The sequence below is a fragment of the Gigantopelta aegis genome, chromosome 12 (genome assembly GCF_016097555.1).
Source record: "Gigantopelta aegis isolate Gae_Host chromosome 12, Gae_host_genome, whole genome shotgun sequence".
Classification (NCBI taxonomy): domain Eukaryota; kingdom Metazoa; phylum Mollusca; class Gastropoda; order Neomphalida; family Peltospiridae; genus Gigantopelta; species Gigantopelta aegis.
In genome coordinates, this window is record NC_054710.1 from 15223605 (window position 1) to 15242074 (window position 18470).

Here is an 18470-nt window from a genome sequence, read left to right on the forward strand (position 1 = left end):
ATATTCTAAAGGCTTTTTCTGTGAAATTGTTTTACACTAATTTTAGATTGAAAAAGCAGTTAAGAAATGCTAGTTTTATGTTTATGCTGTTTAGAAATTTCCAGTATTAATTATTTCAAAAAACAAATTCCTTCTCATAAATGCGCACATTTCTCTTTGGACTCATCCTTCGGGAATCAAAATTCCATAGCACCAAACCATCCCTCCGCCTGTTACCGATCATGGTCGGACTGCAGATGCTCCCTTGCACCTGCCAGTGCAGGCGGTCCCCCCTTCACCCTCCCCACCCCTATCCTGTCCTGGACGGAGGAACCGGTTGAGGCCGACATCTGCATCCAGGACAGGCGAGCACTACAACAGCTTGCTCTGAATGTGCACGTTAAACTCTGACCTGCCCTGACGTTAATGGTTGTTCTCTCGATCGTTCATTCTGACAAGCAAACATTAAAAGCATGTCCTTGTCCAACTTTCCAACTTTATTACATTACATGCATTTAAAACGACACTGGAATAATTTTAACTTGTATTTTTAAAGTAAATTTTATTAACTTACCATCTCTATTCAATTAACTTGTTTTATGGAACAATACTAAAAGGCAAAAGTTATTGTGACACACAAAAGACAGATAATTGATGATAAGTTTTTACTGCCATGTATGAAACGTTATAACATGGAAAGAGAAATGTCCGAAGGTATGGAAACGAGCAATAGTCCATGAAAAGGGCGCACCTGCCATATGCAAATGAGTCGCATCACTAGAGGGGGTCCAGAGCGAAGTTCACACAGTCTGTAGCGAGTGTGTCCACCTTGAGCATTGATACAGGCCCGGCACCGTCATCTCATTGAGGCCACTAAACGCTGGAGAAAGTTCATGTGAATGCCATTCCAGATCTGAGGAAGGATCAGCCGGAGTTCTTCTGCGAGGGGTTGTCACGGGTCGTCGGCCGCTACGGGGACGGTCCTTGACCTGGTTGTTTTGTTACAGTTGTCATAAGTGCCATATGGTGTTTCTGTGGATGTTGAATTAATGTGCGATGTCCCAGATTCAAGCATCCCAATGACTCCCCATCTGTCATTTTCACTGATGCGTGGCATGACGAAATTGCATCAAACAGTTCACTAATGGTGTTTTTTTTACTTCTGGACTTCTGAAGGCTGCACAAAGTGGCAATGATTTGCGACTGAATGTCTGGCATTTTATGGTGAACACTGGACAGGATTTCTCCCGAATATTCCATGTTTCTTGCACAAAGCATGCAATCGCTGCAACAACTGCTTGGTTGCATTTTCATGCACATTTCCTCTGGTTTACATCCATAAATCCATTGACAAATTTGTTACTCCAAACAATCCATGTCACAATAACTTTTGCCTTTAAGTATAATATTTATTACCAACTGCAAGCAGCAGTTAAGTTTACATTTATTGGGGATAGAGTCATCACTGGTTTAATATAACTAGAGCTGATAGGAAGAGATCTATCTATCTGTTGGAAAGTTACCTGTGAACATTAACTGTATTTTCATTTACTCATGACTTAAATAAATTTATTAATTCTGAAAACTGGAACACTTCGGCTTTGTTATCTGTGGATGTTATTTATATTCTCTGGACATTGTTGATATCCTTGGGACGCAGCTACAAGAATACGTATATGTATGTAGTTGATAATTAACATCTTTTAAACGGTAACTTAATTTTGGCTAATATTTATAGCATTTTCATTAGTATTAACTTGTAAGCAACTTTAACTTTAATTCTATTGTTTAGAGATTGTGTGGTATTGAGGATTAAGGTTATTATATGTTCGAACTTTTATTAACGAAACCAAAAAACATGCATGCAATAAATACCAAATGTAACTTTTTAAAAACTAAAATTGCCACAACTGTCGGTGCATTCGCTGTTAAAAGAAAGTAATATTTTTTCACAGCAGCCGATGCTGTCACCGTTAAAATAAAGTTAATTCTGACAGCTGCTGATGCTGTCGCTATCAATTTCAATATCGACTTCGTCTCCGCATTCGGCGCTAACGTCATTATCACCTGGCACAATCTAATTAAAATTAGCTCCACTATTACATGTGGATCTAATAGCAGCCCGTTTGGAGCTCATGTCCAGTTGACCTTTTATTCGACCAATCAAAACCTTACTTGCAAAATCATGCCAGTGATTTGAAAAGAATTTGAAAACATTCGGGATTATGCCGAGGGTATACGAAATGATTCGGGTGAATTACGAAGTATGCCGGAAACTAATTTTAATATAAAATTTTATATAACGTTATAAACGGCGAAGTGTAATTGGTCGATTTTTAAATTGTTATTTGTAGATGATATGTCAAATGGACATGGGAGTCCACGCAATGCTGTTAGATCTACTGGTAGACCAGTAGAGCTAATTTTAATCAGATTGCACCTGGCAAAGCTAGATTAGCAGAAATAGGCAGGCTTCTGTTCAAGGCAGGCCTCTATTTATTTCGTGACGCTGTGAGACCCGGCCGTATCCTGTCTATTTCTCTCTCTCTCTCTCTCTCCTCCTCTCTCTCTCTCTCTCTCTCTCTCTCTCTCTCTCTCTCTCTCTCTCTCTCTCTCTCTCTCTCCTCTATATATGTGTGTGTGTGTGTGCACACACACACACACACACACCACCCTCCCCCAAATTGGAATTATTTGACCCAAACTTTTCTTAAACAAGAATCATGAAGTATGTATATTATTTGAAAATTGTAAAATATTCAGTCAATGAAAAAACCCAAGCATTACTCACTTAGGCCTATAAGTGTGTGGTACAGACTTGGATGATGTAAGCCTACCTCCAAGAATAGTGAATATAATGAAAACAAAAAGAAAGAAAGAAATGTTTTATTTAACGACGCACTCAACACATTTTATTTACGGTTATATGGCGAGTATATAATTGGCAAGACTTCCGAAAGTTCCAGCATTCAGTTCATTCAGGATTGCATAATATCGGTCGGCACCACATCTATGAGTAATGTTTTTTTCATTGACAGTATGTTACACTTTTTGAAAATACTAAACAAGAATACATAGGAGTGGTTTTGCTGATAAACGTATGTCAATACAAATATCGTATCATTTATTAGCGTTTCACATTCCATAATTATTGTTTTCTTCTCTAGTATAACTGTAGCCAGTGTGTTTGTGTGAATAATTTATTTAACGACGCACTCAACACATTTTATTTATGGTTATATGGCGTCGAACATATGGGTAAGAATCACCAGTCGGTGTGCACTGGCTGGAGCGAGAAATAGCCCATTGGGCCCACCGATGGGGATCGATCCCAGACCAACCGCGCCTCAAGCGGACGCTTTACCACTGGGCTCGCTTCCGCCCCGCTTGAAATCGGTTTCGGAGGGTTGTGGTTCAGATAATCGATCCTGCGCAGCCGAAGTGAAGACTAAGCGCCCACAGGTGTATAATAAACATAGGTCTTAAAGGCATACTGTCACGGATTTAAGGACCTTATTTCTCTAAAAATTGATAATAAATAGAAATTACATTAATTGGTGGAAACCAAATCTAGCTATCGCATCACCTTAACTGAACCATGATGGAGTGAAAGCCATGTCAACGCTCTCGGCAATTTTAAGTTTTTAATTATGTACTATTGCCATAATTCAATTATTTTTACAAAATATCATTAATAAATGGAGTACGGTAGTTATGAAGATGGTTGAATAAAGTACATTTATTGACAAATCAAATATTTTTTTTCAGTAAATACTTTGTTAGACCATTAAATAGGTCAGTGGTCTGTGACAATATGCCTTTGTGCGCAGACACTAGTTTTGACCCGTTAAAAATGGACACTAAGTTTAGTTAATTTACAAACCTGTAACTCATTTGGATACAGGTACCATAGAGTGAAAGAAGAGTCTGTGACGTTAAAACAGGAAATATCCTTTAAAATAGACTAGAACTCAAATCAATAAACCGTTACTTCTCAGACGCACGTGCGTTTTTTTGTTTGTTTTTAAAATATGAAAAAAATCTATTTTTGGTACTATAAACACCAGGATGACCAGAAAAATGGATAATCTAAAGAATAAAATATAAGTAATGTTTGATTTCAGTGATCATAAACGGCTGTAATAGTAAAAAATATGCTGTAGTGTTTAAAAACTAGGGTCAGTCCCTTTAACATATTTTTTGCGTTGCTTTGAGAAAGCGGTGTAGAAACACGCCTTTGTTAAATACACAGGGGTGTCGTGTTATCATGTTATCGGACCATATCAGTGTTACTGCATTATACCAGTGTTACTGAATAAAAGGTGGTCCCTGTAGTTCAAAGTTCAGAGGCCCATTTCACTAAACACCGCAAGTTTACGTCTGCTACTAGCAGTTATACCAGGGGCGGACTCAGGAAACATTTTAATGAGGGGACTAAGAGCAAAAGACAAACTCCATGAAAAGGGCACTTCATTGAAAATTGTTAATAAATTGTTAAAAAGGGGCACTTTAAGTTTTTTGGGTGGAGGGACAGATCCCCCTGGTCCCTCCCTTGGGTCCGCCCTTGTTTACGCGTGTTTTACGTCTATTTCGCGTAGAAAATTGCATCATTACGGAAGATGGAGCATTTAAAAAAACAAAAAAACAAACAAATTGTATTTCTAAATATATTTGTTGTACTATACAGTGGCGGATCTAGAAAATCCACTTAGGGGGGCCCCAGTGACATGATGTGGATTGCCAAGGGAACTTTGGGTGAGGTTTGGAAGGGGGTCGTGAAAATTTTTAAATGAATATATAATAAAATTATAACTATCGCCCCCCCCCCCCCCCCCCCCCCTAGACCCACCTCTGCTATAATAATAATAATAATAATAATTGTGTATTAGTCGTAGATTTACGTTTACGTGCAAAACTAGGGAAATTGGGTCCTGGTTTTCTGTGAATCTGTGCGACAGGTGTTCTATTGCGATACGGTACAACATTACAATATGTGGAAGAAGGAAATGTTTTATTTAACGACGCACTCAACACGTTTTATTTTCGGTTATATGGCGTCGGACATATGGTTAAGGACCACACATGTATTGAGAAAGGAAACCCGCTGTCGCCACTTCATGGGCTACTCTTTTCGATTAGCAGCAAGGGATCGTTTATATGCCCCATCCCACAGACAAGATAGCACATACCACGGCCTTTGATATACCAGTCGTGGTGCAATGGCTAGAGCGAGAAATAGCCCAATAGCCAGCGATGATCTTCAACACTGTGGACGGTGTTGTTGTCCATGTCTCTAAAGAGCATCCCTTGTCTGTAGAGACCACCGTGGCGCGACGTCACCGCAAGGCAGACAGTTCCAGCACTCAGGTCCGTGTCGTGGATCGCCACCTCACTGCCGTCGGGGAAGCGTTTGAAGTATCCCTCGTGAATACCGTCCGGCAGTGAGTCCACGTTGGTTGTATCGCCGACCAAGTACTTAGAGTACTGGTGTGTGATCTTGTTGGCCTGCAAACTCCAGGTGGCGAAGACCCTGCCGCGGCTAGATGTTGAAGGTCGGTGCCTTAGCTGGCTGGTCACTCGGGGGGAGTGGAGGCCTTCCGTTTCGCAACAACTCCAGCCTTGTTCGTCTCAACGGAAAGAAATGTTTTATTTAACGACGCACTCAACACATTTTATTTACGGTTATATGGCGCCAGACATATTGTTAAGGACCACACAGATTTTGAGAGGAAACCCGCTGTCGCCACTACATGGGCTACTCTTTCCGATTAGCAGCAAGGGATCTTTTATTTGCGCTTCCCACAGTCAGGATAGCACAAACCATGGCCTTTGTTGAACCAGTTATGGATCACTGGTCGGTGCAAGTGGTTTACACCTACCCAATGAGCCTTGCGGAGCACTCACTCTGGGTTTGGAGTCGGTATCTGGATTAAAAATCCCATGCCTCGACTGGGATCCGAACCCAGTACCTACCAGCCTGTAGACCGATGGCCTAACCACGACGCCACCGAGGCCGGTCTCGTCTCAACGGAGTCCCTCGGGAGTGAGGGCCTCCTCGACGAAGACGAACGCAGAGGAGCAGGAACGGGAGACGCCGGACGTGGAGTTTCACACATGGCAGTGTTGAGTTCCTCTCCTGGCGCCAGTGACTCGTCCGGCTTCGCTGGATGAGCAGGCTCGGTCGGCTTGGCAAGCTTGTCAGGTCGGGCTGGAGGCGGCGACGCAGACGGAACCGCTGCCGACAGCTGAGCAGCCCAGGGCTCGAAATTAAGAATTTGTCTCCCACGGCAATTTTTAATAGAATTGTGTGAAGGTGAGTGAAACGGCCCACCGACGGCAATTTTGAGCCTGCGTATGGCAAAATGTTTTTAAAGTGACATTTGCAGCAAATAAACCTGATTGAAAGGTTATTTTGTTGTATGTAGACATTTCAAACGTGCAACTGTTACATATTGGCAGTTAATATACATCATGTGTATACATTTTGCCATTTTTGAGGAACTTTACCGATGGCACAACAGTGCCGTCGGTGATGCTCTCTACCTACAGCAATTTATATCTCAACGACGGCAATTGCCGTCGGTGCCGTCGTTAAGTTCGAACCCTGGCAGCCGGTTTTTGGACCCCCCCCCCCCCCCCCCCTGTGCCGCCCCTGGCGTACGTTTTCTCTTCCGTTGACCTCTTCCTCTCTTCGGAACAAGCTCGCCGTACACCTATGTCACAGTTGCCCGTGACCCGGTGTACAAGACGCGATACTCCAACAGAACTCCGTAAGTAGCTATAAGCCCCCCCCCCCCCCCCCCCCAGGTGGGGTGGTAAGTCGAGAGACAACGCAGATACGTCTTGTCTCATCGTGAGCTTGACTGGGAGTGAGTAGGCTAGAATAACGCTAGAGGTAGCACTAAACCAATTAATTTCCAGCTGGGTCGAAGTTCGGCTTTTGATAGAGAAGTTAACATCACAAGTCCTGTGATTGGTTATAAATGTGAGTGTGTTGGTTGTAAAACAAATTAGTTTCATCTGGGCTAAAAATGTATACAATTTTAATTCATCTAGTACCACTGGCTGCAGTTAATACTTTGAGGTAGGGGTTGTAGTACTGATATTTATGGGCCATAGTTTGGTTGATATATTGCATATAGTGTTTTTAAACACAAACGTTAACATGGTCGCCTATGGGATTTTAATTAGTATAGTCCAACCTAGAGGACACGCCAGCTACCCACACCCGGATGTTGTTCTAGTAACCGGGTTGTCAGTCGCACCAGAACTGAAAGTACGCACATAAATCGAGATTTATTTACTAATATTTTAATTATTTTGCTTACGTTTGGAGTTGTAGAAGGTTTGTAGAAGAAGAACAGGAATTGCAGACAGTTTACACAAGTAAAGTGGTAGGGAAGTCAGACGCGTGTGTAGGAGGTTTAGCGAGGAGGCCAAGCTTGTGACGAGCGAGGGTTTATAGTAGTCCGAACGGACGTAGAACGTGTGTTTTTTTGAGTAGGCTATTGACTGCACTATTGACTGCGCCGTAGCTAGGATGTCTTGTTTAGGGGTGGGGGGGAGGGGGGGGGGAGTGGGGGGGCAACTGAGTAGTTAATAGTCTAAAACTCCTTAAACAGTTAAGAGAATTTTCTTTAAGTTTCTTTAATGCTTTCCGAATTTTTTTCGGGGTGGGGTTGGCAACTGCCTCTCCCCCCCCCCCCCCCGCTAGTTACGGCCCTGTTTATAGTAGTCCGAACACACGTAGAAAATGTGTTTCTTGAGTAGGCCATTGACTGCACTATTGACTGCGCCCTGCACTAGGTTTATAGTAGTCCGAACACACGTAGAAAGTGTGTTTCTTGAGTGGGCTATTGACTGCGCTATTGACTGCGCCCTGCATTAGGATTGAGCCCCTGGCCTCCCAGAGACCGAACCCTGGGGCGGACATGCTCGAAACCTTCGTGGTATATGAGCATGGTAAAGTATACCGTACAGCACCTATAGTTAGGTTTATAGGTGGGATGGAACGTGTGTGTGTCTGTGTTTGTGCAAGTTTGTCTCTGTGTGCAGGCCTATACGCAGAGGGGGGGGGGGGGGGGTAGGGCTGGGGTGTGCGTGTGTGCGTACGCACCCCCCCCCCCCCCCCCCCCCCCATAGTCTTCCGAGGTCCATCCGTGGATGTGTAAAAAAAAAAAAAAAAGTACGATGTGACAAATTTACTTCCTACAATGCAGGAAAATGCATCTCCTGCATTCTAGATTTAGAAAACTTTTTTTTTTGGGGGGGGGGGGGGGGGAGGGCATGCCCCAGACTCCCTAGCAACTCCGGCCCTTTGGGCCATCGATTACGCATCCCCCATATACATTTCTGCGTACGGGCCTGGTGTGTGTGTGTGTGTGTGTGTGTGTGACCCACCCCCCTGCACAGGCGTCTGGTATTTCATATTTTAATATCTCGTTATTCAGTCGTCGGCAAACAAGTCAAGACAAGAATTTATTTACACTCGGGCCGTTGCACAACGGCATAGGAGGAATATATACATATACAATTTATAACATTCACATGACAAGATGGTCGATAATAAACATATACAAAAGTAAAGTTTGTTTTATTTAACGACGCCACTAGAACACATTGATTTTTTTATCTTATCATCGGCTATTGGACGTCAAACATATGGTCATTCTGACATTGGTGTTTTTTGTTTAGAGGAAACCCGCTGTCGCCACATAGGCTACTCTTTTACGACAGGCAGCAAGGGATCTTTTAGTTGCGCTTCCCACAGGCAGGATAGCACAAACCATAGCCTTTGTTGAACCAGTTATGGATCACTGGTCGGTGCAAGTGGTTTACACCTACCCATTGAGCCTTGCGGAGCACTCACTCAGGGTTTGGAGTCGATATCTGGATAAAACATCCCATGCCTCGACTAGGATCCGAACCCAGTACCTACCAGCCTGTAGACCGATGCCCTAACCACGACACCACCGAGGCCGGTAAACAAACATATACAAAGACCAATAAATAAAATTCTATAAGAACAATATGTATAACAAAAACTCTAAATGCATTAGATACATGTACATATTTAAGACAATCGTTATACATATACCACAAGTTGGTGTTCATATAAATATGATCTAGATATACATCATGTGTGGCCAAGTACTTATAAGCAAACATGTCATCGTAATAATAATTATATATTTTTGTTTTGTTTGGTTAGGGACGTTTAAAGTTACTAATAATTACATTTATAAAATATGCTAATTTCTTTAATATTTCGATTCGCTTACTGTTCATTAATTCTTTAAATTTATAAATACTTGGTCGTTTATAGTAATATGAATGTATATACTGGACCCTTAAGTCATGAAATTTTTTTACAAACAAAAAGATAATGAAACTCATCGCCAATATCAGTTACTAATACAAAGTGCATGTACAGTCTCTCATCTACAGGTATGTTATTCCAACAACCTGTTTCAACGGGTAAATAATGATTATACGTTCTAAAATTTATGATAACTGACCATAGCTTTTCAGGAAGTATACTAAAATAATTTTCAAGAAATAAGTTTTCTTTATATAGCTCGTAACCTTTCCCTGTCGATGATTGTGGTAAGTTATTTCTCCATATTTGTAGATATTGATCGTATTGCCTTTGCTTTGTTGCGAGAGAGTTTACTGATATGATCGCATGAGATATCCATACATTGCTCATTCCTAAGTTATCCAATATGTTTTTGTTAGCGGTGATCCAATTATAGTTGATTCCGTTAGTAAGATGATCTTTTAACATAGCTTTGTATAATAAGAAAGAGAGTTTTGATTATTTTCCTGATAAAAGCCGAGCCCAGTAGCATATCATTCTTCTATGTATGAGTAATTCAACTGGCATTCGCCCTAGCTATCCGTATAACATAAAAAATGGTGTTGATTTCGTAACAGGTAAAATATGTCTACAGAAGTTGATTTGTACAGAGTTAAATATGTCATTTTCTCGTGCCCCCAAATTTCGCAGTTATATAATAAGATTGGCAGGACCATCAAGTCGAACATTTTAAGTTTGCATTCAGTTGATAGATGGTATTCCTTTGATTTCGCTAGTACAAAGTACATAGCCTTGGTAGCCTGTTGACTAAGTCTGCTCTTGGTAGTTCGGAAGTTATTTAATTTACTAAAAGTAATTCCTAAATATTTGTATTCTTTAACATTTTCTAAAATAGTAATTCCAATCTTAAAAATATGTTTATAGTCTTTAGCAGTTCCGTTAAAAATCATTATTTTTGTTTTGTTACTATTAATTTTAAGTTTCTAATCAGTGCAATACTGGTAAAACGTATTTAAAGTATACTGTAGGTCAGCTGCACTTGTTGCTAATAAGGCCGTATCATCTGCATATAACAAACAAAGGATGTGCATAGCAATGTCTACACCGGGTTTTCTTGATTATTTGTCTTAATTGGAATTCCTTCGCATACCTGGTTGGATAAATAATCTTCTAAATCGTTGAGATACAAGGAGAACAGAAGAGGGGATACATTTTCGCCTTGGCGGATACCGTTGTTGCAAGGAAATAAAGCTGATTGCTGATTATTTACGGAAATTAATGATTTTAGACCTTGATATATCTGGTAGATAATTCAGAAAAAATTTTACCGGTTATGTTATTTTGTAACAGCTTATGCCAAAGTTGAGTTTTTGCTACCATATCGAAAGCTTTCTCAAAATCAATAAAAGCACAGTATAATTTCGTTTTTTTTTTTTTTTTTTAAGAAATGGATCAAGTTATGTAATGTGAATATGTGGTCTGTAGTTGAATAGCCTTTACGAAATGCAGTCTGTGCATCACTAATGATATTGTTTTCCTCAATAAATAAGTTTAACCGGTTATTAAGTAAAGTTGTGAATAGCTTAGAACAACAGCAGAGTAGTGTAATTGGTCGATAATTTTCAGGTAATAGTCTGTTCCCTTTATTTTTAAAAATTGGTATAATAATACCTGTAAGCCATTCCTCAGGTAGAACGCCGTGATCAAATATAGTATTAAAAAGTTTAACATTGACTGGCATGATCAAGGTGGCGATTGATTTGATATATTCGTTGGCTATTTTGTCTGCACCTACTGCTTTATCGTTTTTTAATTGTTTTATAGCTTTCATTATTTCATTTTCGCTGCATTTCCTGTTAATAAAATTTACTTCGTTTAGTACCTGGTCCATATAAAAATGAAATTGGTTATCATCATTGGGTTTGCCCTTATTTAAATCACTGAAATACTAAAAAAATTATCTATAGAAGGGGCGTTTTTATCCAGGTTGCATTGTTCTTTATTCTTAAATATTTTGTAAAAATCTTTTGGGTCATCTGAACGTAATTGTCTCATTTTCTTTTCTGTCTTAAATTTATTTTGTGAATATGCTTTAAATATAGATTTCTTATAACATTTACTAGCATTTATTAAAGCTGCAGTGTCTGGAATATTATTATTATTTAAGCATTTAGAATAGATGATCCAGTTCTGTTTGGTACATAAAAGGCCCACGACAACGCTATAGTTTCGCAATGCTCGCTTATTTACATTATCTAGGTCAACTGCAAACTCAATGGCCAGCTTGTTTTTCTTCAATTAGCGGGACGCCAGTAGAACTGGGAATTTACGCGATTTGCGCAGGCGCTGAGCTTCTCACGTGATTTTGAACAAATTTAACTGTCTTGATTGAGGGGTCGTCCTCCAAAATATATTTATATCCGTAGAGGTATGCTACAATACCTTTCCAGGGGTCGGTGGGGGATTTGCCTTGAAATTTTGACAGTGACCAGCGGCTGGCATACGCGTTACATGTAAGGGGTGTTAATAATCACGTAACGCTCTAGGGGTAGAGGAAGAGGGCGGTATGTTCGATATACGTAACATTTATGAAGACTATATGTTATTTTTATTCATTACTTAGACCTAAAAATGTGGGTTTTGTTTTTTAATGCGCGGTCAGTCTAGGATCGATCCCCATCGGCGGGATTGATCCAGCCAGTGCGCCATGACTGGTATATAAAAGGCCATGGTATGTGATATCCTGTCTGTGGGATGGTACATATAAATGATCCTTTTCTAAAATAATTAAAAACAAATATTTGTAAAATGTAGCGGGTTTCCAAGGCGCATGTGCAGGGATTTCAGCTGGGTTGGGGGTTATAGACTGCATTGAGCGAAGTTTATATGGGGCCATGTTCCCCCAGAAAATCTATTTCAGTTTTTTTTATCTTGGTCAGGGAAGGGTTTCGCAAAACCGGCCTCTCAGCTTCGCCGTATCGGTCGTGTCGCCCTGGACGTAGTCCCGGTACTGAGCCTTAAGTTTCCCCAAGCCCAGTTGCCAGGTATCTACGTCCTCCTCCGGGGGTGTCGTCTGTCGGACAGGTTGGCTTGCAGGAGATGTTGCTTTCCTCTTGACGGCTGCCGTCGCCTCAACAACAACAACAGCAGCAGGGCGCTTCTCAGCGGGAGCGGTCTGTATAGTCGACCGCTTCACCGGAGGCGCTGGAGTGGAAGTGTATCGAGGCGGCGGCGACTGGGCCATGGCAGTGTCCAACTACAGGTCGCTCGTCACCTCCGCGGTCGATTCAGCCGGTGGCGTCTTCTTCCTCTTCGGTGGTGAAGCTGGGGGCGGCGACGCAAACGGAACTGCCACTGGCGTTTGAGCCGTCAGCTTTGGTCCCCATGAGCCGCCCCTGCAGCGCGTTCCTTCCTCCGTCCTCCTCTTCCTCTCCTCTTCTTATTGGAGTCCGCGTCCTCGTACACCAAAGTCACGGTCGCCCGCGACCCGGTATACGCATCGCGGAACTCCAACAACATTCCAAAGCTTGCCATAAGTCCCCCCAGGTGTGTGTGTGTATGTGTGTGTGTGTGTGTGTGTGTGTGTGGGGGGGGGGGGGGGGGGCAAGTTCAGAGCTCACGTCGACGCGTCTAGCTTCATAACTATCTCAGTGGAATGACTGAAACTGATAACAAGCTGTCATTTGTGGTTTGCCGAGTAATAGCCGCACAGGCGACGAATCGAGCGTATACTTTTGACGTTCTTCGTTCATAGCGAACACACACGAATTTTTAAAAAGTGCAGTTGAACTTGTATTTCCTATTTGTGCATGATATTATTATATGGTATCCAGACACTGTAACTTTAATCTCATTTTATTATCTGCAGTTTTATGTTTTGCGTATAAGGTGTCAGCTTCGTGATAATTATGTTGTAAATATTTGCATGTTGCTCCGAAACCACTTGTTGTTCCCTGACCCTTTATTCCGACTATTTTTGTACACGCGCGTGTGACCGAATGTCGAGACTGCTGTGTCTAAAAATAGATTTTTTTTTTAACATATCGGCTGCTTGATTAACACGCGTTTTTGTATCAACAGATGCGTCGCCATGAGGTAGAGAGATTTTTTTCAATTATATTGTTGTCTATATTATTAGTAAATTCCTCACGTTTACCAGGGACCCATTTACTGACTTTTAACTCTGTTATCAACCGCATTGTTTGGGTTATTGTCAGTGTTACATCTGCAAGTATATATAGGTACCAGTGCACAGTGTATATCTGACAGAAGTGGGTCAATATCACATATTTCAAAATCAGTAACAGTTTTAAAAACATGGTAAGTACCTATAGCTTAATCAATTATACTGCAATCTTTACTGGTAACTTTACCTATATTTTTATCATTTCCACATCTGCCATTGAGAATATAGATGTTATGTAACTTGCATAAATCTAGTAGTTTCACGCCATGCTGATTTACCTTTCCTTGGTTCTGGCTTGCATTGTCTCTAGGGATATTAAGGTTATCAAGTTTTGATATGTCATTCAAAAAATTATACATATCAGTATCATCAATATAAATATTATCATCAACTGTAGTGTACTCGGGAGAACATCTGGTTCTGGCATTAAAATCATCAAGCAGGAGCAGTAGTTTTCCTGATTGCACATTGTCAAATATTTCACTTTCAATAATATTAAAAGTGTCATCTTTGTAATATGGTGAGCCAGTAGGTGGAATATATACAACACCAACCATTAGACAATTAATATCGTTCTTAATCTGAGTGCCTGTGATACTAAACCAGGACATATACTGTGAGTGGTTTGTTTCATTAATTTTAACAATATTAACCAGTTCATTTTTAACACTCACTGGCGTAGGAAACGGGGTGGGGGTGGGGCAAGGGGTATGTCCCCCACTTTTTAGATATTTTGCTTTATATTTGCTTTATAATAGTGTAAAAGTGTGTAAATATAAAAGTGTGCCCCCCCCCCCCCCCCCCCCACACACACACACACACTTTTTGGCACCTTTCTACTAATAACAATGCCACCAGAGGGCCTTATACCGTTTCTATTATTGAAATAAGTTGTATATTCTGGAATAAGATTTAGCATGCAGTCAGTTTGATCTGTTTTGCTTTCTCAAAAACATAGTATATCATATTTTGATATTAATAATAAGAAATCAGGTGTAATTCGTTTACTTCTCAAACCACACACATTCAAACTGAGTATTCGCAACTTAATGCAGTCACTGTTCAAAGCAGTATTAGCCATATCATCAATATCTAAAGTGTTGGCTTCCAACCTGTTATCAGTATTTGTATGGACACACCTTGGGATAGCATCTGTATTTTCAGTATTATATTTACTATAATATTATTTACAACTGAGATCTTGAATATCACTAGGTACAGTTAATTCAGGATCAGCATAATCATGTTTTCGGTTGGTGTTATTACATGTATGTACATTAGTTTGTGGATTTGAGTGGTAAAAGCTGGGAACAGTATCAGTATGTACACTATTGTGATATTTACAACATGTGTCACTGGCATCTTGAATATCTCTAGGTTCAGTTAATTCTGGATCAGAATAATCGCACCTATGAATAGTATTATCACTTGTATATACATTGGTGTGTGGATTATCCACATTGCCTGGGTAAGTATTAACATGTACTATGTTTTGTAAGTTACGTACATGTACATTGTTAGTAGTAGGCAGGGCCGTAACTAGGATTTTTTGTTTGGGGGGGGGGGGGGGGGAGTGGGGGGGGGGGCAACTGAGTAGTTAATAGTCTAAAACTCCTTAAACGGTTAAGAAGAGAATTTTCTTTAAGTTTTTATAATGCTTTCCGATTTTTTTTCGGGGGGGGGGGGGGGGGGGAGTTACCTCCATGCTAGCTACGGCCCTGGTAGGTTGACTGTCGAACAAACAGTAATGTGCTGTTTAGTCCTGTACCGTAAGTCCAGGGCCGTAGCTACGTAGCTAGGATTTTTTGTTAAACAGTTAAGAGAATTTTCTTTAAGTTTCTTTAATGCTCCCCCCCCCCCCCGCTAGCTACGGCCCTGAAGTCCTATTAGATGTATCAATGTGTACACTGTTTGGGGAATTACATACATTATTTATATATTGACTTCCATTATGTACAGACTGTTCTATGTCAATATGGTGATACAAGGGGTAAGCATTTTGTAGTATATTAGAAATACACTCTGTCAAAAAAAGAAACGCATAGGTGATAGGGAAAGAAGAAAAGTGTTTGATTTTACAAAATATCGTTTTTTTTGTATAATGTTGCTGAATGACCATGTTTGTTAATGTTCCTGGAATGGGACAGCATGCTCAAATGCACCCTAAAAGAAATTTAATGCACGTTGTTGCACGTTGTGCGACAATTGCATGAAATCGGTGTGAAATGGTCAGATTTTGGCGAATGCACGTAAAACTCTGGGAAAAGATTGGGGTAGTGATGGGTATTTAAAGCTGCAATGCTCGCAATGATGCTTCATTTCCATTTCGACGAGTTACAAAATGCCAGGACTAAGTCCGAATCGAAACATTGCAATAGGCCCACTCCAGTTAGGTGAATCGCAGTCAGCAGTCGCACGCATTTCACGTCTCTGGGACAGGTACCAGCACTTTCAATCAGCTGCAGACCGGCCCAGAAGTGGAAGACCTCGCATAACAACTGCAGCACAAGATCGCTACCTCCGGGTTCTGCACTTGCGTCACCGAACTGCTACAGCAACGAACACTGCTGGACGCATACCTGTTTTTAGAAGGGTGTCTAGGAGACCGTATGTTGGTCCCGTCCTGCGACGTCAGCATCGACATTTACGTGTTCGCTGGTGCACGAATGTACAGGGGTGGAACTTGGGGAAACTGGCGGCGAGTATGGTTCAGCGACGAGTCACGTTTCCTTCTACAGCGACGTGATGGACGACAGCGTGTTTACAGACGCCGCAATTAACGTTTTGCCAACAACTGCGTCGCCCAAGTTGACAGATTCGGTGGAGGGAGTGTCATGATGTGGGGAACCATGTCATACACTGGCAGAAGTGTTCGTACAAGGCAACCTGACAGCTGTACGCTACCGGGATGAAATTCTTCACCGTCACATGCTTCCCATTTTGGATCGATAGAGAGAACTCTTTCAGCAGGACAATGCCAGGCCGCATATGGATTTCCTACAGAATGAGAACATTATTGTATTGCCATGGCCATCAAGATCGCCAGATCTCAACGCCATTGAACATCTATGGGACGAACTGGACAGACGTGTACGCCAGCGTGACCCGGAGCCTCAGACACTTCCGCAACTGTCACATGCACTGCAGGAAGAATGGGCTAGGATTCCACCTGCCCGGAGTCAGAGACTCATTCAGTCTATGCCAAGGAGATGTCGCGCAGCTATTGCTGCTGCTGGTGGCCACACAAGGTACTGATTTCAGCGCCCGCGTACGACGCTGTTTGGTGACAAAAACGCCTCCACTGCCGTCAGTCCATAGGAAGAACATTGTCACATACTCATGTCAAAGTTTACTGTGATACGATCATAAATAACGAAATTATGCCACTTTGTATTAAAGAGATAATTCCATGAATATTTCGCCTATTCGTTTCTTTTTTGACAGAGTATAGAACATTGACTATCATTCTGTACAGGAAGTTGTGTGTTTGCAGTATAGTATAGGTAAATATTGTCACTAATATTAGGAATAGGATATAGAATATCATCTTGTAAAGGCAGTTTTGTGTCAATATAATAGTAGTTGGTGTAAGTGTTTTCTGGTCTATGAGGGATAGAGCATTGCTAATCATTTTGTTCAGGAAGTTCTGTCAACATGGTAACAGAGTGGGTAAGTATTTTCTGGTATATTAGGAAACGAACATTCAATATCATTCTGAACAGGAAGTGGTGCTAACAAGATACGTATTGACGGTATTACATTTTAGGTCAATAGTAGGCCTACTTAGCAGTCGGCGAGTGGCGGGTACAGGAAAGTTGAGAAGGGGTGGTGGAGGAATAACTCGATAATATGAAAATTGTAATGTGCTGACACTAACTTCGCCAAGAATCCTTAGCTAATTTGAGGGCGAGACGTAGCCCACTGGTAGAGTGCTCGCTTGATGCGCTGTCGGTTTGGGATCGATCCCCGTCAGTGGGCTCATTGAGCTATTTCTCGCTCCAGCCATTGCACCACGACTGGTATATCAAAGGTCGTGGTATGTGCTATCCTGTCTGTGGGATGGTGCATATAGAAAAAAAACCTTTTCTGTTCTAACTGTTTTCAAATTATACATCATTATAAATTAAGAGCTTTGCATTAACGCTGGAGTCATTCTACTGAATAAGGAGACTTGTAAGTTAGTTAATATTGCGTTAATTCTGGAATAATTGTACTGAATAAGAAGACTTGTAAGTTAGTTAATATTGGAATAATTGTACTGAATAAGAAGACTTGTAAGTTAGTTAATATTGCGTTACCACTGGAATAATTGTACTAAATAAGGAGACTTGTAAGTTAGTTAATATTGGAGTAATTGTACTGAATAAGGAGACTTGTAAGTTAGTTAATATTCGAATAATTGTACTGAATAAGGAGACTTGTAAGCTAGTTAATATTGCGTTAACACTGGAATAATTGTACTGAATAAGGAGACTTGTAAGTTAGTTAACACTGGAATAATTGTACTGAATAAGGAGACTTGTAAGTTAGTTGATATTGGAATAATTGTACTGAACATGGAGAGTATTGGAATATTGGAATAATTGTACTGAACAAGGAGACTTGTAAGTTAGTTAATATTGGAATAATTGTACTGAACAAGGAGAGTTGTAAGTTAGTTAATATTGCGTTAATTCTGGAATAATTGTACTGAATAAGAAGACTTGTAAGTTAGTTAATATTAGAATAATTGTACTGAACAAGGAGAGTTGTAAGTTAGTTAATATTAGAATAATTGTACTGAATAAGGAGACTTGTAAGTTAGTTAATATTGCGTTAACACTGGAGTAATTGTACTGAATAAGGAGACTTGTAAGTTAGTTAACACTGGAATAATTGTACTGAATAAGAAGACTTATAAGTTAGTTAATATTAGAATAATTGTACTGAACAAGGAGAGTTGTAAGTTAGTTAATATTAGAATAATTGTACTGAACAAGGAGAGTT

At 40.7% G+C, this 18470-nt stretch overlaps 1 protein-coding gene across 3 annotated transcripts in view; it reads left to right on the top strand.

Moving 5' to 3' along the window:
- The first annotated feature begins 7195 nt into the window (after window positions 1–7195).
- Window positions 7196–18470, top strand: part of LOC121386854 (E3 ubiquitin-protein ligase RNF185-like) — a 29441-nt gene continuing 18166 nt past the window's right edge. For 2 of the 3 annotated variants that reach the window (XM_041517874.1, XM_041517876.1), the window contains exon 1: window positions 7196–7365. The gene's annotated coding sequence lies outside the window, so the exon portion shown is untranslated. The remainder of the gene's footprint in view (window positions 7366–18470) is intronic. The other variant, XM_041517875.1, reaches the window with a different exon arrangement.